The 25,050-nt window shown below is 40.6% G+C and overlaps 1 pseudogene; it reads left to right on the top strand.

The window, feature by feature from the left end:
* Nucleotides 1-15,413: 15,413 nt before the first annotated feature.
* Nucleotides 15,414-17,337, top strand: LOC113014543 (general transcription factor II-I repeat domain-containing protein 2-like; annotated as a pseudogene).
* Nucleotides 17,338-25,050: the final 7,713 nt, after the last annotated feature.

Below are 25,050 nucleotides of genomic sequence, written 5' to 3'. Positions count from 1 at the left end.
AGTGTTTATTCTGTTACTACTTGACTTGGCACATATATTCCACCCATCATTTTCTTAACTGTGTGTCCAGCTCAGTGTGTCAGGAGGACCGATTCACTGTCAGAGGTGAGCTGCAGTCTGTGTTACTGTCAGTGCTGTGATCGAGTCAATGAAAATTGTGTTTGTTTTTCCTTTTAAGGGAATCAGAATATTGACGTGAGTTAAGTGTGTCAGCTATTTCTCTGTCAAACTCCTCTTCGGGTTGTAACACACAGGTTAAAGATGAAAGATGCTTTATTGTCATTTCCACATGTAAAATGTGTTGAGAAGAAAAACAGCCCTGTGTGCTGGTTGTATTTAGATGGTGGAAAGATAATGAAAGAGTGAAAGATAATAGATAAGATATCTATCAAGATAATAATACCAGTGAAATAAAACAGTAAGCAGATGAAAGAAATAAGATAATAAAACTAATCTAAAAAGTGGCAAATTTCACAGATTTTAAATAGCAATGGCATTTAGGGTAGTGTTTGCAATACAGTAATGTCAAGTTTGAAGGAAGGTTTTGTACTGTAGAGCTGATGAGTCTCACAGCACCCAGAAACAATCCATTATGCAATGCAGCCTGTGCAAGTTTGCTGAGCGTGTACACTTCTCATTATGCTGAATGCTTGTAATCTGAAACGAGCAGCTTCTATGCTCTCTGGGGATTCTGTCATCAGGACATCTGTAAGAAATGTCCACTTGGAGCTGGTCTCATTCTCTCTGTGTCCCAGTGTCTTTGTGTGTCTCTGTTTGTAATAGAACTGCAAAGGTCTGTTCCACTGATAACAAATTCAGAAAGTCATTAAACCAGCTCTCTATATTGAAATCCTCTACATTACTTTCTCTCAGCTTGGCCGATGGTAATACCATCATCCTGGGTTTTGACCCCGTGTTTTGAATTTGTTTGCTCTTGTTCTTAGTTCACTGAGTGTTGGTTCCTTCCATGTCCAGTTTGTCTTAGTCTTGTTTCTGTGTGTCTTCTCCAGTATCTCCTTTGTTAGTTTTCTGTGCCTCACTGTGAAGTTTGTCTCTCAATGTTTCTTCGCCTGTTCTCCCAATCGTGTCTCGGTGTGATTTCTCTCACTCTCTCTGTCCCGTGCCCTCTCATCCTTGTCGCTGTCTTCTCCCTCTGTTCCCTGTATTTAGTCAGTCTGCGTCTCGATGTGAGTTTCTCTTGTTTCCCGTTTTATTCTGACAGTCTCTTGTCCTGTGTGCATCTTGTTCAGTTTTGCTTTCCCTGGCTCGTCAGTTAAATTATGTGCAGCCGTGTTTCCCAGGTGTTTCCTCTCTGCCCTGATTCCCTGTGGTGTATATATTGTCTGTGTCTCCTGTCCATTGTCATGGTCTCCCTTCCTCCCTGGCTGGTGTTAAACTTAACCTATACATAGGAGTTGTCAGGAGTCAATTAAAACAAACCACAGATTAAATTAACTTTACAGGATTAGGTGGTCAGAGAGGCTAACTGCTGTTATAAGGTCTTAGCAGCCTTCCTATATAAGCAATGTACAGCTCTACAGTTAATAATAGAAATTCAGTGTAAACTCTGAATTTCAATGGAAGTCATTAAAGGAAAGCTACAATAAGAGCAATGTGTTTGTGCCCTCTGTCACAATCCTGGGTCTTATGACCCAGTGTTTTGAGTTTTAGTTCATTTTGATGTTTATAGTATGTTTAAGCTCATTAGGTCTCCTATGTTCATTTGCTTATTAGTTCCCCCTTGTGTTTCCAACCCATGTTAATTCTCCCCTGCTCTTCATGTGTTTCATGTCTGTGTCTTACGTTGTCAAGTTCTGGTTGTCATGTCTGCGTCTCATTATGTTTCCTATTTTATTTTGAAGAGATCTTGTGTTTTTATATTATGGATTATGTTTTGAGTCCTTTGTTGTACTGTTTCTTGTTTCCCTAGGTCTCAGTTATGGTTATCATAGGTTTAGTTCTTTGGCTCTGTAATATGGCTTCCCTGTGTTCCATGTTATGTCTACTGTGACGTTTTTGTACCATGTTTCAGGTTCCTATGTTCTGTCTCCCCAGGTGCTGTTAAGTTTACATGTCTAGAGTTCAGTCAGTGTGTTTCCTGTTTTACTTTGAAGGTCCGTGTCTCATGTCAGTGTTTCTGGTATACGGCAACTTTATCCTTTTAACAGCTACCCAAAGTTAAGGGACCGAGCTTAGATTATGGGATATTTAGATAGAGCGCTGTCACCGTTCTCCAGCTTCAAAATGTATTACCCTTTCATGACCTGAAGCTCAGTACTGCGCCACTACAACAGCCATATCTATCTGTTCTCTGATTGGATTGTAAAATTTGTGATTGACATGGCATTGACCAATTAGCTGAAAGGAAAAAAAAATTGGATCAAAATTTGTACTTGGAAGCTGAAACTCACACAGCAGGTAAACATCTGGGTCTAAAGGTGGATTGTCCCTCTGGGGGCAAGGGTACCTGGTCCTGGGGTATAGAGGATGTTTGGGGAGTGTGTGCGTAGTGTCTATTTCTGTTTGTCTCCATGTTGGACGAGTGTGTGAGTATTTGTATATGTGTGCATGAGGGTGGGAATGCATCTTTGTGTCTGTGTGTGCCTGTTTGTCTGTGTTTATATGTCAGGTTGGGTCAGAGACTCCACCTCTCTGGGAACATCTCCCCTCACCTCACTCCCTGCAGGTGGCTGAGTGTTCCTCAGTGACGGCCCCAACCGTTAGTGAGTTGGTGGTTCTTGGTATCCGGGGCTGGGCGCTCAGGTATGTACCGGCACACTCCAAGTGGCTGTTTGGCGGGGCCTGGCGCCCGTGGCTGACTTGGGCCCATTCCGGGAGGTGGGGGACCCCTCAGACCTCGGGCCGCTGGGTCCTGGTCTGCTCTGACGCGGCTGGCTGCCGGCGGAGCCCACGGGCACATCATTGCAGTCCCCTGTGACTTCTGCACCATGGCTGCTGGGTTACCCTACTCCTGGGGCTGTCCTCAGGTCTTTCTGGGAGGAAAGGTTACCCCTCCAATGGTCCTCTTTGGGTTCTGATGCACTGGGGGCCTCTGGATGTCTGGGACCTGGAACTCCCCCATGACTATGGGCTATTGCTCCCTATACCCTCTATCAGATCGTTACATGGAGAAACCTTTTGAATAGAAGTGCACTCACACACAAGGGTGTACACAACGGTGTACACATGGGTGATCACAGATACAAACTATATATTCCTTGGCTGCTACCTCAAAGCACATTGTGCGCTGTCGGTCTTGCATGCTGCAAAACAACTGTCAATATTTACTATTTACTGTTAATTATCTAGGTTGTTGCTGTGGTCCCCATATTGTGTTGCTCTTTGATGCTTGTTGTCATTTTCATGTTTTTTCTTTCAACAGGTGATCCAGCGTTTTTACAGTATTACTTCTCATACTGTCCCTTGTCCGCTCTGTTTTTCTCTTCCTCCCTCCCTTTCTTTATTTCTTTTTCTCTTTCCTATCCTCCATTCCCGTCTGTCTTGTCTGTAATTACTATACGGCAAAGCTGTATTGGCCTTCAGACAATAATTCTGATCACTAAAGTACCAAACGGGCCAAAATAGGACCAAAAAAAAAAACAAAACAACTCACACACATCCAGGAAACTTGAGCACAGTTTTGCACATAGTTTTTTGCTTTGTATCTGTAACCAGACCTAAACAAAAACTATTTATAACTTGTATAAATATTTTTTTTGCAAACACACAAATTCTCATTTATAGATGCACAAAGATAAAAGTTTTCAGATATTTTGGTTTACAAGGTTACAAAACTCAGTTCACAACTACACATTCTGATTTCCAAATACAAAATATTTATGACCACAATTTGAGCCCATAGTGGAACGGTCTTCCGGGTGGTGATTCCTCCGTGTTGTGTGTGTGTGCATGTTTGCAATGATCACATCATTGCAAACATAAGAAAAAGTCCAGCAAGCTCATCGAGTTGCAAGCGCATCCTGCTGCAGAGCTCTCGACCTTGTAGAACTGCAGCGGCTTGTTCCAGTGATCAGTCCTTAATCCATCTGCATATCTTTGCATTACCTTTGATAATAAAACTAGGGTTATAATCATATGTGTATATTATTGCACAGGATTGTGTAAAAAACTATAACATTTGGAACAAAAGACAGTAACATGTCTCTATTAGTTACTTTCACAAGTCACTTCAAAATAGTAAAACTTTTCAAAAGATTCCCTTTTTTTAAGGCAACAACAACAAACAACAACAATAACAACAAAAACACAGGCGACCAAGAGAGAAAACGCTCACCTCAGGGATTACGTGTGATTGAATGTACTGGAAAAATCTCACTTTTGATCTATGCTAACGCAACAGTACATCAAACGTAATGCTTGAACAAAGTTGTAAGGAACATTGACTTATAAGTGACCTATGTTTGAATGTCTAATGAAGCAGTAATGTAACTCGCCCCCTTCCTGAAAAGAAAATGCACATTTGTCTTCCCCTTCATGTGTCTTTGACTCATTTTTACTTCTCCTTTCATATCATCAAAGCCGTGAATCCATCCTCTCTGTTAACTGTAACTTTCTCGCTCCTTCAGTCCACGTGAACCTCACAGCCACCACAGCAACCGTCGGGCAGAACGTCACTCTGCAGTGTCGAGCTCCAAACAAGAAGCTGATCACAGTAGTAGAATGGAGCAGAGCTGACCTGCAGGATGAGTATGTGTTTTTGATCCTGGATGGTCATTCCGATAGAGGCAAGCAGCATCCATACTTTATAGACAGGGTGGATCTGCAGGACAAACAGATGAAGGATGGAGACGTGTCTTTGATTCTGACTGATGTGAACATTAATGACACTGGAACATACGAGTGTCGCGTTGCGACAGGAACAAATCGCAAGAGGAGAGCTCATCTGGAGACCGATCCCATCAGTATCATCTACCTTCATGTTGATCCTCCAGGTGAGTGAGCAGAATTGAGTGTGTGTGTGATCAGAGGTGAAGCTGCTTCCTGGTTGTTGATGTTTGTTTCTAAAGATGTTGTTGATGAGACTTTGTAGAAAGCAGCTGGTCTGAGTGATGTGATCAGAGTGCAGTAGATAATGTCTGACAGCAGTTTGAAGAGGAAATGGATTCTGTTCTGTTCTTCACTCATCACCTACCTGACAGCTGACACCTCACACCTGTTTCTCACCTGCAGGCCCGCCAGGAGGACACACAGAGGATGGATGGATTGTCATTGTCAGTTTTGTTATAGTTTTTGGTGTTGCTGCTGTTATTACACTTGGGGTTGGGTTTTTTTTTTTTTCAAAACAAAATGCGAAAAGTAGAGGCAGGGGGCTTGGAGAAACCTCACTGTGATAGCCCTGAGATGATTATTTAAGAGATACCTAAAATCTCTTCACAGCTGAACTGTAAGTGTGTTGTTATAATCCTTCATGTTACTGTGTCGAATAACAGACCAAGCTGCAAATGTTAAAGAACATTCTCCAAGTGGCACTCTCAATACTCAGAAGCTGATAGTTTTTATTTTCTTTTTTAAAATCTGTTAAACTCGAAGGCCAATGGTACAGCTAAATACATCTGATGTCTTTATAAATTTAATTTCAGAGAAAATGTTACAGATGTGATAAGAGGTGTTATAAAGTTTGATTATCACAGGGAGGTTTCACAGGTAGTAGTTGAATGGGACTTTTGTTTTGATTGGCTTCAAATAATTTCCCCTAGGGGTCAATAAAGTATTCTGATTCTGATTTTAGTGTGAATTCTGGCTTTTTACTTAAAAATATATCTTTCAACAGCTACTGAAAACTGTTGAGTAACTTTCCTGTAATTGTTAAGACACAGAGAATGATGTTCAGGTAATAACATCATTTTTTACGGCTAACATTAACTGATCTTTAACAAGAATAACTTGCAAAGCAAATTCACCTTGCTTTGCAGATAACTCCTGTACTCGGAGGGGAATATCACTGGCATACAACAAAACACTGGAGTGAGTCATACAACGTATTACCTAAATTGTTTAAACATATTGCAAACAGCGTAAGAGAAAGAGCATCACCTTGATTGACAACAAAGGAAGTCTCAAAAAGTTTATTTTCTTCATCTCGACGTAGCGTTTTCAGTGAGAGAAACACAAAGTGAACCTGTTTGTGTGTAAATTTATTTCAGATTGCTATAACACTGCACACATCTTCAGTCTTGGAGAAGTCTTGCAGACTGAATACGTCACTTGGATGAGTGACAAAACGTCTCTGCCACCTAAAACGCTACGTCCAGATGAACAGAATTAACTTTTTGGGATTTCCCTACCTGGATGATTCCGCATGCAGACAAAGAAAGTATTAAATGAGCCAGCTTGTATATTACTGATATGCAAACCAGCAACATGATGACAGTTAAAAGAATTTAGTGCTTCAGGCTCCATATTAATGTTCTGTGTTCATATAATCTTACAATACAAGACATACTCAACTGTACAACCTATCGTTTGCATGCAACATTCTGACTGTACTCTGTGACCTTGGCAGAAAGATAACTATGCCTGTTATCCTTCTTTGTCAAATGCCATGCATACTGCTGCCATACTCTGTACTGCTGGTTGCTCCTTTTTTCAATGGCAAATTAAAACCTCACAAAGAGAACGTTTTGTGTGTAATTGAATTTATTTAGATAACACTGCATGTAAGAGAAATAAAATGGGTATTTTTGCATTGTATTGTACAGCAGGAAGTTTTCTGTAGGTCACTGCTAAAACATGACTATATTGTTGATATAGTAATGAAGAAAAAGTCAACGTCATTAGGGCAAAAGCACTGAATCACAGACAATTTTTTAATTCTTGTATCAAAGACACTGCCAGTAAACATTTCCATGTGTGTGATTGGTCACATGCTGCCAGCACCACCACTTTCATGTGACCACGCTCATTCAGTAAGCTGCAGGAATGTCTTAACCTCCTAAGACCCGAACTCTTCCACAGCATTTTTAATTTCTCTTTGATATTTGGGCTGATTGGGACCTGATGAATGTAAAAACAAAGAATTACTAGATTTTTTTAAACCTAATCTTTGTTTCTAAGAAACATGAGAGCCACATATGAGGATATTCATTTAACATTTCGATAGAACAGTAGCAGTATAATGTCCTTGTAAGTGGATATCAGGCCCTTGCAGAGCAAAATTGAGTATTTTGGTGTAAATAACCCAAAATGTGATGTCCACATATGTGGACGCAGGGTCCTAGGAGGTTAAAGACATAAAGACCTGGATGGCCTCAAATTTTCTGCTTCTAATCTCAGATAAACTGAAATTATTGCCCCAGATTGAAAATCTATGTAATCAGATTTTCAATCTGGATGGCATTACCTTGGCCTCCAGTCACACTGTGAGGAACCTTGGTGTCATTTTTGACCAGGATATGTCCTTCAATGGACATATTAAACAAATATGTAGGACTGTTTTCTTCCATTTGCGCAATATAATTAGAGTCATCCTGAAAAAATACTTGGTTTATTTATTACTTTTAAGATCAACTAGTGTAAATCACTATTATTTGGCTATCCTGGCATGTACTTCATCCCTTACATGCTCACTAGCAACTTCTTGTCTTTAAATATATTATCTCCCCCTGCTAGTACTGAAATTTCTGTATGTAGTACTGAAACATGTCTAATATACACTTTGCTATGATATTGGGTTTCTATGATAATTAACAATCGAAAGGGAGACCGTTTGGATTTGGGAGACAGGCATCCACTGTTAAGATTAGGCTTAAAACTTTCCTTTTTGATAACGTGTGTAGTTAGGATTCCTCCCTTAGTTACACTGCACTAGGCCCAGGGTGCTGGGGGATTCCCATAATGCACTGAGCATTTCTTCATCACTCAGCCCCTTTCATTCACTATGTGTTTTCACATCACTTTTGCAAGTGCTTGCTGATAGGGGCTTCATCTAATTGTTGGGGTTTTCTCTTTAATATTGTCAGGTCCTTAAGGTACAGTATTCAATATAATTATGAAGGTACATGGGGTTCACGCTGATTGTGTGCTGCTGTTTGTTATTATATCTATATGCATAAGTATGTAGATGTGTTTATGACATAGATACAACAACTCGAGTTGCTTTTCTGCTTTTTAGAAAATGTTCTTTAATGTTATGTTTACGCCAGGCTTTCACTGCTTTATACAAACCCCCACAGTGACGTATACTGATTCCAACACAATATTTTTGTCAAAGTAACAAGATACCACACATATAACACAAATATGATAATGTGCAAATACACTGTGTACTCAAATGCATCATATGATATTCAAATAATGGATAAACTGACTATAGAAAGCTTTTCAAGCTTTTCCCCTTCCTCCTCCTTCATCCTGATCCAACTGTTCAGCATCACTGCAGACACCACACCAAACCATCAGTTAGTCTCTTGATCCACTCTCCGCTCACTAATGAACAAGACCCTTAGATACTCTCAAACCCACTCTACTCCAGAGTTCCCTTTTAAATCTGTAATATGAATATCCTTGTAGTTTTCCTCTGTTCAGATTATTCTAAAAGAAGCATCTCAGAGCTGATTTACATTTTAAGGGCTCAAGTGATGACAATAGCCAACCAAGTGAAGTATGCTTGGCCGCAGAGTAAAATCCAAAAATTAAAATAGTTATCTTTAAGCTAGCAGCTGTTACACACAAAAGCTGGTAGCGTAAGAAATACAGTAATCCAGACCAGGAACTGGCAAAAGGCAAAGAAGGAAGAAACAGAAGAAGACCCTTTATGAAGATAACAAAAACGACTGAAAAAAGAACAAAAACAAAAAAGCGTGGAGTGACGTAAAAACTGAGGTTGAAACCTAAGTTACAAATGAAAATCCTACAATTTTCTAACTAAATATCTCATGTTTAATACCAGTAATAACTAAAGCCTTTCATCTGTTAATGATAACCATTTTTTGCTATGTGTTTTTCATTTGCATTACAATGTAAATACTTAGTGGAAACATGATTTCTGAAGTCATGCAGGATTCTTGTTGTTCTATCAAATTAAATAAACAATGAAAATTCATATTCAATTCAACATGCGCTGAATGCGATGTTGCCTTCTACAAACTCTGTGTCTGTGAATTTCCTAAAGTTGCTCGTAATACTATCCTCGAATGCTAACATTAACATGTAATGTGTGTTTTTGCAATGGGAACAAACTCCAATCGAAACAGAGTTTGATGGGTTTTGACTTATTTCATGGTGATGTTTCATTGTAGTTCTTTCTACCATAGTTTTACTGGAGAAACCTTCAGGTATTGATGATTGCAGAATTGAAAGTGACTCTGTTTCATATGAATAGATATAAGAGATTTCTTGCATATATTTTCCAAAGGTAAAAGTTTAGATTCATTTTCCATTTAGACTGTATTTATTACCAACAAATGGATTACTGGAATAATAATCCACTGTTTTTGTTGGTGGGGGGTTAACCCATTTTTCTGGTAACACCTAAATAAACTTTAGTCTCCGTGGAGCCTTTGTAGGTACAATAAGCTCTGCCTGGATGTGCTGGTTGTAGGGCCAAGGACAGCCCAGCTGTTTCTTGATAGTGCAGAGATATTTGTTTCTTATCTGGAAAGTTGATGTAGGACAGAGTTTATGAAGTCCTGTGAAATATCTGAAAGTATGAGAGTAGGCCTGTCGCAGTCTGTCTGATCACATGTTCTGTTTCTTTCTGTATTTTTTCTAAAATCAACATTTTTTTGTACTTTTTTCACTTTTTGCTTTTCACTGCTTTAAATTAGAAACAGTGATTTCAGATGTGTCATTGTTATTGATTTTTTTTTCTTCACACAGTTCATTGTTCCTCTGTGGTGCTGACCCACACAGTGCTGAATCAGTAGCGAGCACTTCACATCGGGTAGCTCCACTGTGGACTCCACCTCTTCTCTCCTCTGGGGTGTGGACCGCCTGAAGGATGCAAATAAAGAGAGAGAGACAGAGAGAGCAGCAGTTTGTCTCATACAGAGACACCAACAGATGAATCTGCCCATCTGCTACCTCCTCCTTCCTCCTCATCCTCCATCAGAGCTGCAGAAGGTAAGAGAAGCTGGACACGCTGCACACCTCTACTCTCATTTTAGCTTTTGGACCAAACAGCAGCACCGCTCAGTGGATACATCCACAATTCAGAGCTCTGAGAGACAAAGGAAGACTAATAAACACATAACACGAAAGATGATAAATAATTATAAATAGGCTGATTTCCACATGGGGATCTGTAGCACTGTATTTCAGTTATGATATTCATTAGTGTGCGTATTTTAAAAAAAGGACATATTTCTACTTGTCTTTATTCTCTGAGGGTGAAGGTTTCAAACCTTGGTGTTGGATTATAAAAATAAACTTCTAGTTTGGAGATTAAATCTGTCAAATGTCTATGTGAAGAATCAGATTTGACAGATGAGTACAGGAGCAGCAAGATGTTCGAACAACAACTTAAATCCATTTCTGTTTGTTTAACAGCCTCAGTATTAACACACCTGGACTAACTTGTGAAATAACCATATTTTTGTGAACACTTAACTTGATTTCCAGTGAAGCTCTCTGTAAATGTCAAAATCAGAGCATTTTCAGTCCCAACTCTGCACAGCTCCTGGTCATATCTGTCACATACAGGTTCTGCATGGAGCTGTAAGGCTGTAAGGCTGTTGATGTCACAGTAGCAGCTCCCTGAAAAAGATGCTAAGCACCAAAGGTAAAAGTGGTCATCAAGATGAAAAAGTCCTCTAGTAGCCTGTATGAGTCTGAAGGCAGCCCACAGTTACCCACAGACTAAGCAGAGTGCAGCACCAGTGGTTGCTAAAAAACAGAAGTTTGAGTTTGTCGAGGTCATGGAGCAAGACTTTTAGAGGGAGTGAGTTGGTGTACAAGATTTTCACAATGTATTTTTCACTAATTTTCTGTCCATTCAGAAATGTCGCAACTGTGTGGCTTTCAGGTCTCTGTCAGCTGATTGGCCTCCTTTAAGATGCTCCACCTCCTGTTTGTCCTGTCTGTTCTGATTGGAGTGTCAGGTAAACACACACCTGGAAGCCATTTTAAGTGTTTCCTCCCATCACTTTAGTGCAGGGGTATCCAATTCCACTCCTCGGGGGCCGGTGTCCTGCTTGTTTTAGCAGGACACCGGCCTTCCTCAACATATCTTGAAGTTCTCCAGAGGCCTGGTAATGAACTAATCAGGTGTGTTGACCCAGGGTGATATCTAAAACCTGCAGGTCACTGGCCCTTGAGGCCTGGAGTTGGACACCCCTACTTTAGTGGAAGCAACATAAACATAGCACAAACACCCTGAGCAAAAAAGAGCAGAAAGATTTAAAGTGTTAAAGGGAATGACGCTTTAATAACCTAACAAATATTGTGCATCTTTGTTTTTAAGGTTTGCTAACTTATAGTATAAACTGTAAATTCATGATGTTGATTCTTTAGTAACAAACACTGTTTTATCCACTCATGATGTTACTGTTTGAACCTGCTGCACTCCCTGTTTGTCCAAACAACTAAGACTAAAGCTCACAGCACTCATGTGCCTCCATATCTTCAGGAGCTTGGCAGATAATCACTGGTTCTTCAGTGTTGGACATCAGCTCATGTCCAATCACTTATTATGGACAGAAGTACGAGCAAATCTATGTGAGTATCCTGATGTTTTTATGTTTTAAACAATTCTGTCATCCCCACCTGTGCTGATGAGTATCGCCTCGATATACCTCCTGAGATTTTCTAGCAGGAGGACATTTTTGTTCAAGAATTCTTTTATATTATTCTTTTATGAATGAGAAAATAATGAAACAAAAACTTCTCACAGAAAAAGGAGCTCAAATGTGAAGAAAAAATTAAACCTCATGAAGGAGACCTAAACTCTTGACTCTTTCTTATCTCATTGAGGCGGCCGTTTTGATGTGATGCCTGTGAGAGAAACCCCATGCATCGTTCGTGTAGATGATTATTAATGGGTTAAATATGTATTTTATGCTTGTCTTTCTATATTTTATGCGGCCAAACGGAAGAAGACAGTCTATATTCTTAGCAGCATGCACAGCGTGGTTCAGACTGATAACACCACCAAAAGGAAGCCAAACACTGTCACCCTTTACAACAAAACAAAGTGTGGCGTGGATGTGATGGACCAGATGGTTCGGGAGTACACTGTCCGCAAAGGAACACGGCGCTGGCCAGTCGCCGTGTTTTATAACATGATTGACATGGCAGCACTGAATGCACATGTGCTGTATCAAGCATGCACCGGGACGAAGGAAAGACGGGTGGACTTCCTGGTGGCGCTTGCAACAGAGTTGGCTCACTCTCATGTAGCTGCGAAGAAGGCAAGAAAAGATCAGTTGCTTCGGGCAGAACCTTCCACACCTAGCCCTGGAAAAAGAGCCACGTGTCAGGTCAAACACAAATGCAAGAAAAATCAGGCCACTGTGCGATGTGTTCACTGCGAAAGATACACATGTGGTAAATGCAGACTACAGGTACCATGGCAGTGCCAGGATTGTGAGTGATTGCTGACAATGTTGAATTATTTGTAAATATGTGTACAAATGGTTGGTTTTTTGTACTGTTTTTATCAATAAATGTCAGCAACAAAGGACATACACCCATGTGTGTTGATTTCTCCCCAAGATGGCAAACTGAAACACTCCACTCCCCCACCCCCACTCCCCTCCCTCCAGAATTCCTACTTAACAGCCTAATATACATATGAATGACTAGCCAATTTAGCTTCCACTTCCACCATTTGACTGCTCTCCGGGTTTTATAGGTAGGAATCCCTAAAATGATGGCTCGCGGGGGTTTAAGTGTTAAATATGTATTTTATGCTTGTCTTTCTATATTTTATTTCTTTCTATCTTAATATTAAGCAGCCAATTTGGCTTTCAATTAAATATATAAAAAATGTTTTCATCTTTGTAACAGTGGAATCAATATATTAAGATTGATCCTCTGGGTCTGACTGGATCTATGGTACAGCAAAGGCACATCAACATCCGTCCATCTATGCTGCAGTTTTTGCCGTTATCAGAGAGATAACCATGTTTGCTAGTATGGCAGGGTGTAGGTTGTAGCTGGGCTGGACCGGAGGGGTGGAGCAGTGGGTTCAGGGTGTGATTACTGGAGAGGCTGACCAGCACAGCAAGTCTTAAATAAATGGTAAATGGCCTGCATTTGTATAGCGCTTTTCTAATCCATAGGACCCCAAAGCGCTTTACACTACATTCAGTCATTCACCCATTCACACACACATTCACACACTGTCTTCATCATCTAATCATGCCTCCCCTAATTAAGTACGATGCCAGGACCTGACAAGAGCTGTGCGTCATGCTGAGCTAGAGGAGGCAACTAGTGGGTTTGTAGAAAAGACGTAGTATCACTGATTAGTTGTGTCTTTGACTTCTAACAGGTCGCCTTCATGAGTGAAAACATTGCATTCTGCTTCGACAACTTTTTTAACCCTGGAACTGGAGGTGACTGTCTTGTGGGGACTGCACCGGACTCAGACAGCATTGAGTTTTGGATAAATGAACCCAATGCTGAAATCCAAAAGCTGATTTATGACAATGTAGCAACCATTCAGAACAGGATGGAATGCTATGTGTTGTTTATCATGGAGCTCAATGGGGAAAATGTGAGTTGTTTTAGACTAAATTAACTGTGTAAGAACAAAAAATAAAATTTGACATGATTTTTTTTTTATCATATTAAACATTGGTGAACACTTTTAGAATTCCTAATAGTGTCTGAATCTTCTCTGTTTACTTTACAGTATGGTTTGGTTCCAGTTAATTTTGGGACACAAACTGTTTTGATTGTGGAAATATTGGCATTTGGTTCAGTGGTGAGTCTCTGCATGTGACAGATAATAAATAATATGTTAAGATATTGACAAAAACAAAAAACAACAAGAACATCAACAGAAAAACCCCCAAACACAGACACATTCAAAAAAAATCTGTAGTAGACAGACAGTTTCCATATCAGTAAGAATCATTCAGACATGTTTATTTCACAAGTAGATTTTTATCCATTCTTCTGTCTGAAATCAGTTGTCTTTACTCTGTGATTGTAACATTGTTTGTGTTTATTGCTGTCTAGGCATTTGAGGCTCAGGTTGGTGGTATCACAACTGATATAATGGCTGTTTTGTTCGGTCCCAGCAATCGTCAGTATCAAAGATTCTTTGACATCAGTGGATGCAGATATGATGGTTGGTGAATCTCAGGCTTCAAAACTTGACCCATGTGTTCTGTATTTCAATGTTACCATGATGTTTCTGTCAGTTGTTATTAAACTAGTCAGCGATCTTTGAGTTTTTAAACTAAACTATCCCTCATTTCAGGTGGTTTGCATGAATACGGTGCAGTGCTGAGCTCAGATCTGGAAACCTGCTCTAGTCTCACCTGTTCTGACACTGCTGCTCTGCAGATTTCTGGCTGTGGCCCTCTGGAGCGTTGTGAAGGCAACGGCATGTAAATATATCTCTTTGTATTTCAAAGAAACGTCTGTGATCACTTTCTTACCTTTAGCTGGTCCCCACAGAGGGATACTCGGGCTTGAGTCTGTGTTTGTGATTTGGTGCTATATAAAGAAAATTTAATTGTATTCAATTAATGAATATGTATAAAATGTCTCTTCCCCGCTGGTTTGGCGTTCAGCAGCACCTCGTGATATTTTTTTCATTCTTGTTTGTTTCCTTTCTTTCTACCAGCTGCATGTTGTACTCCACATGCACTGTGACTGACCCCACTGTCATTGACTTCCACGGCCAGGTTAACTCTGTTGAGGATCGGTGTTCATACTCTCTGGTCTTGACTCCATCAGTACCAGACTTCCATGTTCTGGGGAACTTCCGGGAACGTCGACGTAAAGACGTGACCTTTTTGGACAGTGTGACACTGGTTCTGGACAGGCCCAGCATTAAAATTCATCTGGAACAAGGTGGGACAGTTCGGGTAAGCTACCTCCACCCACAGTTTAGTCAGTGCAGTCTAATGATAGTTGCTGCGAAATCAACCGGTTGTGTGTTTCAGATGTTTCACTTACTATTTCCTACACTTTGCTTGTTATCCAGCTGGACAACTCAATCCTGACCCTCAATAGTTTGCCTCAGCTGGTTCACAATGTGGAGCTCTCTAAAGACCGAACTGGAGTCACTGCCAAGGTGTCGCTCTCATACTCTACCATCTCTGTCTTCTTTGACGGCTACACTGCACAGATCTACTTAGAACATAGGTGTCAAACTCTGGCCCGCAGGCCAAATTTGGCCCGCAGCCTAATTACATTTGGCCCACGAGGCCATACCAAATTAGAGCTGGCCCGCCGGTCTTATACAGTGCATGTACTGCTAATACTACAAATCCCAGAATGCTCTGTTGGCGTTTTGGCGCGTCAGTCAGGACAGGACCCATTAACGCCCTCTCCTCTGTTTACTGTAGTCATAGCAACCGCGCGAATACTGCCGCGCTACCTCTCCCAAAATGGCGAAAAGAAAGAACGAAAACAGGAGCTTTGTGGACATGTGGGAGACAGAATATCTGTTTACCTATGTAAAAGACAGACCTGTTTGTCTTGTATGTGGAGCTCATGTGGCTTTAACCAAGGAGTACAACATTAGACCACACTATGAAACGAAACACCAAGAGAAGTACAAGGACCTGGACATGACTCAAAGGCGCCGGAAAGCAGAAGAGATGAAAAGAAGTTTTGTTTCACAACAGACTATGTTCAAAAAAAGCCATATCACAAAGTGAGGCTGCTGTAAAGGCTAGTTTTGTTGTGGCAGCAGAGATCGCAAAATCAGCCCGGCCCTTCAGTGAGGGAGAGTTTGTGAAAAGTTGTATGATGAAAGTTTGCGACGTTGTGTGCCCAGAGAAAAAGCAAGCATTTTCAAATGTTAGCCTGAACAGAAACACAGTAGCTGATCGCACACGTGAACTTGCCAACAATCTAAATAACCAGCTGATGGAGAAGGGAAACAGTTTCGTTGCATTCTCCCTCACTGTGGATGAGAGCAGCGACGCCTCTGATACTGCCCAGCTTTCAGTCTTCATCCGTGGTGTGGACTCAACTCTCTGTGTTACGGAAGAACTTTTAGGATTAAAATCAATGCATGGCACAACCACAGGGAAGGAAATATTTGAAGAGGTTTCCAAATGTCTAACTGAAATGAAGTTGCCATGGGAAAAACTTGTGGGGTTAACGACAGATGGTGCACCAGCGATGTGTGGTCAAAGGAGCGGACTGGTGGGCAGGGTACGGGAGAAGATGCGAGCGGAGAACTGTGCAGGTGAGCTGACTGTTTATCACTGCATCATACATCAAGAATCCCTTTGTGGCAAAGCCCTAAAGATGGAACATGTTATGACCGCAGTAACACGAGTAGTTAACTTTATAAGAGCCAAAGGTCTGAATCACCGCCAATTCAAATCTTTTCTTGAGGAGTGTGGTTCGGAATACGGAGACGTGCCGTATCACACGGAGGTGAGGTGGTTAAGCCGAGGGAAAGTACTGAACAGATGTTTCGAGCTACGCGAGGAAATATTTCAGTTTCTGGAAAGCAAAGGGCAAGACACAGCTGAGCTCAGGGAGCAAGAGTTTCTGTGTGAGCTGGCCTTTATGTGTGATATCACGAGCCATCTCATTGCACTGAACCTGCAGCTTCAGGGGCGGGGGCGTATCATCACAGATATGTACGCTGCAGTGAGGGCTTTTAAAACGAAATTGTGCCTGTGGCAGAATCAGATGCTACAAGGAAACCTGGGCCATTTTCCCTGCTGCCAAACGATGAACATGCAAATCTCTACTGCTGTGTTCCCATGTGCACAGTTTGCTGAAAAACTCTGTGTACTCAGTACTGAGTTTACCCGGTGGTTTGCCGACTTTGACGCCCAGAAATGTCGATTTGAACTGCTCAGTAATCCTTTTGCAGTTGACGTGGTAAAAGCACCAACAAACCTCCAAATGGAGCTGATTGAACTCCAGTGTAGTGACACGCTGAAATCAAAGTATGATGCTGTGGGCGCTTCACAATTTCCACATTTCATCCCTGACACAATGCCTGGGCTCCGCACCCACGCTGCTCAGATGCTCTCCATGTTCGGCAGCACTTACCTATGTGAGCAACTATTCTCCTCAATGAAGATTGCCAAAACATCTCACAGGAGACGTCTGACCGATGAACACCTTCACTCGATCCTGAGGATTTCCTCAGCTCAGAGCCTGAGCCCAGACATTGAGGAACTAGCATCCAAGAAGAGATGCCAGGTATCTGGCTTGGACGCATCAGAGTAGATCAGTGTGTAGCAAACTGAGCTATAATTAACGTTTTCTTTGTGCAATTTGTCTTGCTACTCCCAGACATGGGCTTGAATGGTTTCACGTTTAATGATATTTTTATTGGTTTATTATTGTTATTTTATTTTTACATTTATTATTAGCCTGGGGAAAAAGTTTACTGCTAAAATCTAAATCAGAAGGCTGCAAATACAATTTTTATTTAAGAAATGCATTCCAGTGATATGTTATTTAATTGGAATTTCAATTTTGCATGTGTGCAATATTAAGTTATATATGTTTATATAAGTTATATATCGTTCAGTATTAAGCGTTGCTTATTCCATATTCAGTTTTTCAGCAAAACTTATTTGAGTCTGAAAGAAAAAGTTCCTTGTTATATCTGGAGGAAGATTTTTTTCAATAAATATTAATGTTAGCCTGCGACTTTGTTCCAGTTTTGAATTTTGGCCCACTGTATATTTGAGTTTGACACCCCTGTTTTATACAGTCGGTGGCAGTGTCCCAATTCAGGGTCTACACGCTTGAAGTACGCATTTCAAGTGCGGTTACGTCACCGCCACGCGACGACGGCTGTCCCAATTCGAAGTGTACTTCAAATGTATGCTCCAAATGCGCCGTCGATTTCCCCAAATATCAAGCGTGGTCCGGTGCACGCTTCGTGGTCCCATATATCCCAGAATTCATAGCGCAGCGGTGGGTGTGGATAATTTTGCCGCAAAATACGGCAGAAGGGAGCGGCCAAAGAGGTTTTTTTTTTTTCAAACTTTATTGAACTTATAAAGCGAACAGTCAGTCATTCCAGTTCAGTTTGTACAGTAGACATACAAGGCAAATAAGAGTAACAATATACAGTACAATGAAATAAGAAGAATAAATAAATAAAGGATAGAAAAGAAAAAAAGGGGGGAATGTGATAGACTTCATAACAACTTTGTACGTGAAAGCTGTGACAGCTCATTCGTTAAACATTTCTGAATGAATTTCAATCAATGATAAACCTTTTTTATTGGAAGTTAATTTAAGAGAGTTTAAGTAATATTCAATTTCAATCAAAAACAAATTAAATGATGGGGTTGAGTTTTGAAATTTACATTTATGTATGTGGATTTCCCTAATAAGATGGAGCGGCCGAAGAGTGAACTGTCAAAAGTACTGAATATGACGCCACTTATTTATGTGCGAATGTTTAATAATTAAAGTCAGTCATATATCCACAAACACAACAAGCTGAAAGTCAGTGATATATATATATATATATATATATATCATAATAATCTGACAATACTTTAATACTGGCCATATTATATTTACATTACCACAGTGAGATGACTTTAGTCTCATGAACAACATTAACTAATTGTTATTTACTAACTAATCTTGAATGACTGTTCAACACAGAAATGAAGCCCAACAATCATGTTTTACAGTCCCGTGGTCTCAGCCTCAGATACTCAACTAATCAAAGTGATATCATGACGAAAATGAAGGACCAACAAAACATTTTTCTCCTTAATTTCTGTCAAACAATGCTGTATGTAACGTGTCTCGCGGTTAGTATCATGGTTGCTAGGCAACCTGAACAGCGCAACGAAGCGTATACCGTCCCATTTCACAAGCCTCTCACTTCCGCACTTCTTGTACTTATAGTACGCACCGTACGTAGTACACGTAGTGTGCGTACTTCAAGCGTGCAGACCCTGAATTGGGACACAGCCATTGGGTGGTACACACTGTAAAAAGTTTGAGAAACACTGATAAGTTAAGCATATGTGTGCTTTTTAAAAACATTTAAAGCTGCAGTACAGAATCTTTGAAACAAGCTTAAAACATTTTTAGAATATAAACCGAGCATCTGCTTCTCTTTACAGCTCCTCACTCCACCAGGGCTGTTTGGCACTTTCTGATAGTGTGAAAATGTGATGTACGTACTGCAGCAGTCATACAGATAACTGAACGGTCCAAAAGTTGGCCTACCTATTACTGGCTGTTTTAGTAGAGTTCTGGCTGAACCACATAAAAATATATCATTAATTTTAATTTTAATCTCCCCAATCAATGATAATGTCATGTTGGAATGTTGTTAAAGAGGGTCAAAATGTTCCAACCCAGTTTGTTTTGCAGATTCTGTTTAGCAGCTTTAATATAGGGAGAACACAACTTCCAGATTGTGTGAGTAAAATCAGTTTTTTCTCTTTGTCAGTTTAACAGTTTCTGTTGTGCCCGTCACTGTTCCCTGTCTGTTTTCTTACCTGGTTCTTCCTGACCTTGTACTTTCTCTCCTCTCTTTCCTCTCCCCCTCTTTGGACTGACAATCATACACAAATAGATTGTATTCAATTAGATGAAAAATTACATTAATATGAAGAAAATTCTATTAAGATCGCTAACAAAAGTCCCCTCTCAGTGTACTTTTAACCAAAAGGCAAATAACCAAACCGTATGTATATCTAATTAAAGATATAAATATTGAAACACTGATCCAACATTATTCTTGTTTGACGGATCATTTGATTTTACACTTTTACCTGAATGTGGCTCCTTTTTTGAAAAAAACTTCCTTATATCCATTATGAACCTGACTGTCTCTCTCTACACACACACACACACACACACACACACACACACACACAACAGGAGTTATAAGGTTAATAGGCATCCAGTCAGTTAGCTAGTTAGTATCCATTTCAAACAGGACAGTGGCAACAACAGCAGGCTGCCAACAATTTAAAGTTTTAGATTTTAAATAGGCTGTATACATTTCAATGGGAGCAACAGGACGGTCATATGTCGCTGATTTTACTGCAGAGCAGGACGGATTGTAGGGTAGCAAACATCGTCAGAAAACACGTTTTCAACACTGCAGGTTACCTGGTGTAATGCTTTTGAGCTAAAAAGAAACATGGTCTGTCTCCTACCTAACTATATAAAGAGTAACTGAAGGTTAAATGCAGCTAATATGTCCTGTTTTAAGCCAGGCACTTACACCTCCTCTCCGCTGTGTCTCAGCCACCATCGCTCTGGCAGCAAGAGCGCTAGAGCCAGAGCAGGGGAGAGGCGAGCTGGAACAAACCATTTTGGGAGGGGGGGTTATCTATACTTTTGTTGTTAAAATGGTGTCTCAAACAAATACAGTACTGTATGCTTTTTATATTTTTAGTAGTGTGTCACACAAACAGCAAATATTGTCAAAAAAAAAGTAAGAAATCTTTGGGGGTGCTTTGATTCATTTGGGGGGTGCTTCAAAAACAAGTAAAAACTTCCTTCATAGACTGATTGACCATTAAAGAACACCTCCAAATATCAGACTCAGAATTATGAATTTCTAATCCATGGAGGATTTATATTTGTTTGTTTTCTTGGTTTTTTTTTTTGCCTGTCCCGTTTGGCTCTTTTGCCATCAGAATTGTTGTCTAAAGGCGAAGAAAGATGCCCAACGGATTTACTTTACCAAATGGACCATCCCAGCCTTGCCGTAATGGTCCATTTCACCTTTTATTGTTTATTTTATTTTTTATTTTCACTTGCTAAATACGGGACAGACTTGACTGGGGAAAAGAAAAGGGACAAAGAAAGAGGGGAAAAAAACAAAAACCAACAAAATAAGCAGACAAAAATACAAATATCAATAACCTGGATCACCTGTTGAGAAAGAAAAAAGAAAACAAGCATTTAACAAGGGATAAACAACATCACAATGATATATGGGAATATGACAGTAAATACTAAATATTAAACATTATTGTGCAGCACATAAGATCAACAGAACACAGTGTGCTTTGAGGTAGGAGCCAAAAAGGGTGTAGTTTGTGGGTGTGATCACCCGTGTGTACACCTGTGAGCATGGACGTGCTTGTTTTTTTAAAAGGTTCCTTCATGTAATGATCTGCTAGAGGGTGTGGGGGGGCCACAGCCCTGTCCTCCAGGGCATGAAGCAGGTGTGGAGGAGATCAAAACTCCAGACATCCAGAGGCCCCCAGAACACAAGAGACCAAGGAAGACCAACAGAGGGGCAGCCGCGCCACTGTCCCAGTAAGAGCTGAGGAGAGTCCCAGATGAGGGCTCACTCAGCAGCCGCGGAGCAGAAGCCAGGGGGGGTTGCAATGACGCGCCCGTGAGCTCTGCTGGCAGCCAGCCGTGCCTGAGTGACCGAGCCCCAGGCCGAGAGGTCGGGGGCACCCCACCTCCGAAGTGGCCCGAGTGAGCCCCAGGCTCCAGGCCCCGATAAGCAGCCACCAAGGAGTGAGCCGGTGTGTACCTGGACGCTCACCTCCGCAAACAAAGAAAGAACCACTAACGCACCGATGTCTGAGGGAGTCCGCCACTGGCAGGGGAAGTGGTGGTAGGGGGAGATAGGCCTCCAAACCTTGCAGGGCCTGAGATGTCCCCAGAGAGGTGGCGTCTGATACCCAACCTGACATATAGACACAGACATACAGGCACACACAGACACAAACATCCATTCCCACCCTCATGCTCTCATATGCACTCACTCCACACTCAACTAACGTGGAGACAGACATAAAGAGACGCTGTACACACGATCACACTCCCCAAGCGTACTCTACAAACCCGGGTCTAGGTACCCTTGCCCCTGGAGGGGGGAACTGCACCCAGACCCAGGTGGTGTTACCCTTTTTTATATTTATATAAGATTTATATTTGTAAAACTTTCTCAGAGCTGCAGAAACTGATTAATATATGAGGGACTTCCTGATTTAAAGTTTGTAGGTCAGGCAAATGAGTTCCACCAGAGGGCGCTTTAATACAAACAGATGTCGCTCTGAAACCTTTGAATTCAGGTTTCTTGGGAAAGAGTTTATACATATACACCGACCAGGCATAAGCTTTATAATGTATATAATATATAATATTATATATAATAATGTCCATATATAATTTTTTTATATATGGACAAAATAAACTATTTAAACTTACAGCATGATAAGAAGTAGTGTCATGACATCAAGCAAACAAGGGCATGAGACAATCTGCATGTTCATATAGTTCAAAAACTTCCCTCCTCTGGTTTCAGCAAAGGGTGGAGATGATACAGAATGGGGTGGGTGTGGTGGGGTGGGGGATTATTGTTCAAATCATTCTGTCAAAGGGTGGAGATGATTCAGATAACTGTTGTGAAGGCATGTCATTGGCAGAACTTGGTCACAAATATGGACACAAAGCTGATCTTATTTTCATTTGATGCCAACAAATCAAACATTCCTGCTCAATGTATCCTGTCATATGTTAGCTTCATAAAGTGAAAGCAGCAGAAGGAAATATAACGCATTAGTAAAACATTAGTGTCTGCTGTTCGAAGAAAACTTCTTTTTACAGCGAAAAAACCCCCCTAAACTTCTCCACAAGCACTGAGTAGGACACACTTCCACGGGAATGTGAAATTCACAGAGAAACTGCCGGATCCTTCCACTGACATGACGGCCTCGACACACCTGCACCAGGGCAAACCTCCAGCTGCCCCACTCCTGCTAAACAGGTGAAAATAGAGCAACAGGACCGCTGAGTCTTTGATTTTATTTATTTTCTGCCGTGTTTGCATCTATTTGAAAGAGTGAGTGTAAACACAAAAAATATTTCATTTTATGTGGTGGAATGTGCAGAAAATAGGTTTAAATGTTGAACAAATTTCTTCCACTCAGAGAATGTTGCATATAATTTAATTTTTGCTTGATGCTTAAAGTTAAAAGATTAAAACTGATAAAACAAGTTTTTAAAATAGACTTTTCCATTTGATTACATTTTGTATGATGGATTATGCAGAAAAAGTAGAATTGGGATTGGAGCGACTAAAGATCTATCACTTCATTACCTATTCACGGTGTAAATCACATTTTTAAAACTAAGTAACTAATTACTTTCATTATATTCAGTTAAAACAAACTTTATGTTGTTGGTTGTAAAGAGATGAATGGATATTTTATTTTATTCTTTATTCTATTTGTATTCTAGTTTTTTAGTTTTAGATTTCAAGATTTGGTGAATGGCCTACCCTTCTTAGTGTTGTTATTACTGGAAATTGTTATATTTGCTATAGAACAGTGGTAGGGAACTCCAGGCCTCGAGAGCCGGTGTCCTGCAGGTTTTAGATGCGTCCTTGATCCAACACAGCTGATTTAAATGGCTAAACTAGCTCCTCAACATGTCATGAAGTTCTCCAGAGGCCTGGTAATGAACTAACACACCACCCACCCCTTTCCTTTCTTTGTTGCCACCTGTTGTGAAAATTTAACAATAACCTGCCACACACCCAGTGATCTTGATTTGAAGTGGGTTTAATAAACACATTGCAATGTGGAGAGAACATCCCAGTGAAACACCAGGACCATCTCTGAATTGTTGCCCTTACATCTTATATGCAGACACAGACACTCTCCAACAAAGAACATTACACAACAGATCAATTATTATAGACCATTAACTGTTCAGTCTAAGAAAAGCTCCAACCAACCATCACCTCGTCTGCAACAGGATGTCCAGAGCCCTCAGGAGGAAAATGCTGTGAAGGTGCAATAAATCGTGGGCCCCACTAGTGATCACATTCAACATGCATACAAACTGGTGACAGGAGTGCTCTTACTATGCTAAAGTGATATGGTTAAAATATGTGGTTAGTACATGAGAAAAGAAATCTGCCACCACACACCATTGGCCCTGTCTAGAACCGGCCCTGGTGGCCATTACAATTTATGTCTAAAAAGGTATAGCTTCATGCCTCGGAGGGAACACTTCACTCCAGGTACACGGCACCCAGCTGAAAACACTTCACACAAGTTGAGTTTCCGAGATTCACAGAATTTTCAGAAAAGCACTATTTTGTGATATATATTGTTATCAGGGTGAGAAATGTCTTATTTCGGGATATGCGATTTTGGTCATATCGTACAGCTCTAGTCACTGGAGACCTTAATATTTACTGGTTCTTATTTAGTCACGTCCCCGAATCAAGATGATTGTAGAAGTTGTGATCAACTCAACCATAATAACAGAAAAATACTTTTAAAAAAGCAGTCAAGGTTTCTTTGTATTATTCCTGTCATCACATTTTTGTGGAGCTGAATATGTTTGAAAACCCGTTAATTTGTTTACTCCATCATGTACCAACTACTACACCTGCTGCACCCTCTCACCCTTGATGGTGTTTACGGGAGAGAAACAGTTGAAATGAACAGCATCGTTCTCAAACCGCTCCTCTTCCAGGAATGAAGCACAGGCTGATAACCCTCCCTCTTCTTCCTCCTCGTAAACATAGCACCTCTCTGCCCACATGTTTGCTCATTTCCACACCATCACTTCACAACAACTAAGCTGTAGTGCCTCTTCACTTCACTGTGCAATACCTTTTGTGCAATACTCTTGTTAATAGTCAACGGTGCAATAGACTCCATACTTGAAAATTGCAATTCACTTGTATTTTTATTTTTATTCCTATTTATTCTATTTATCCCCTTCGTATATATATGTCTCTGTATTTATATATGTGTGTGTGTATATATATATATAATATTCTGTAACTCTGTAACTTCTGTCGGTTCTGTGCTTTTGGAAACCGAATTTCCCAGAGGAACCCACCCGAGGGATTAATAAAGTTTTATCTTATCTTATCTCAAGTTGAAGTTGGGTGTAGCCAACATGTGGTGACATGTTAGAGCTCAGACTCGAGTCACTGCAGGAACACGTTGTTCAGATCAG

This window comes from Astatotilapia calliptera, chromosome 3, assembly GCF_900246225.1.
Source record: "Astatotilapia calliptera chromosome 3, fAstCal1.2, whole genome shotgun sequence".
Taxonomy (NCBI): Eukaryota; Metazoa; Chordata; class Actinopteri; order Cichliformes; family Cichlidae; genus Astatotilapia; species Astatotilapia calliptera.
The sequence above is the reverse complement of the archived record's forward strand: the minus strand, read 5'-3'. Positions and strand labels throughout refer to the sequence as shown.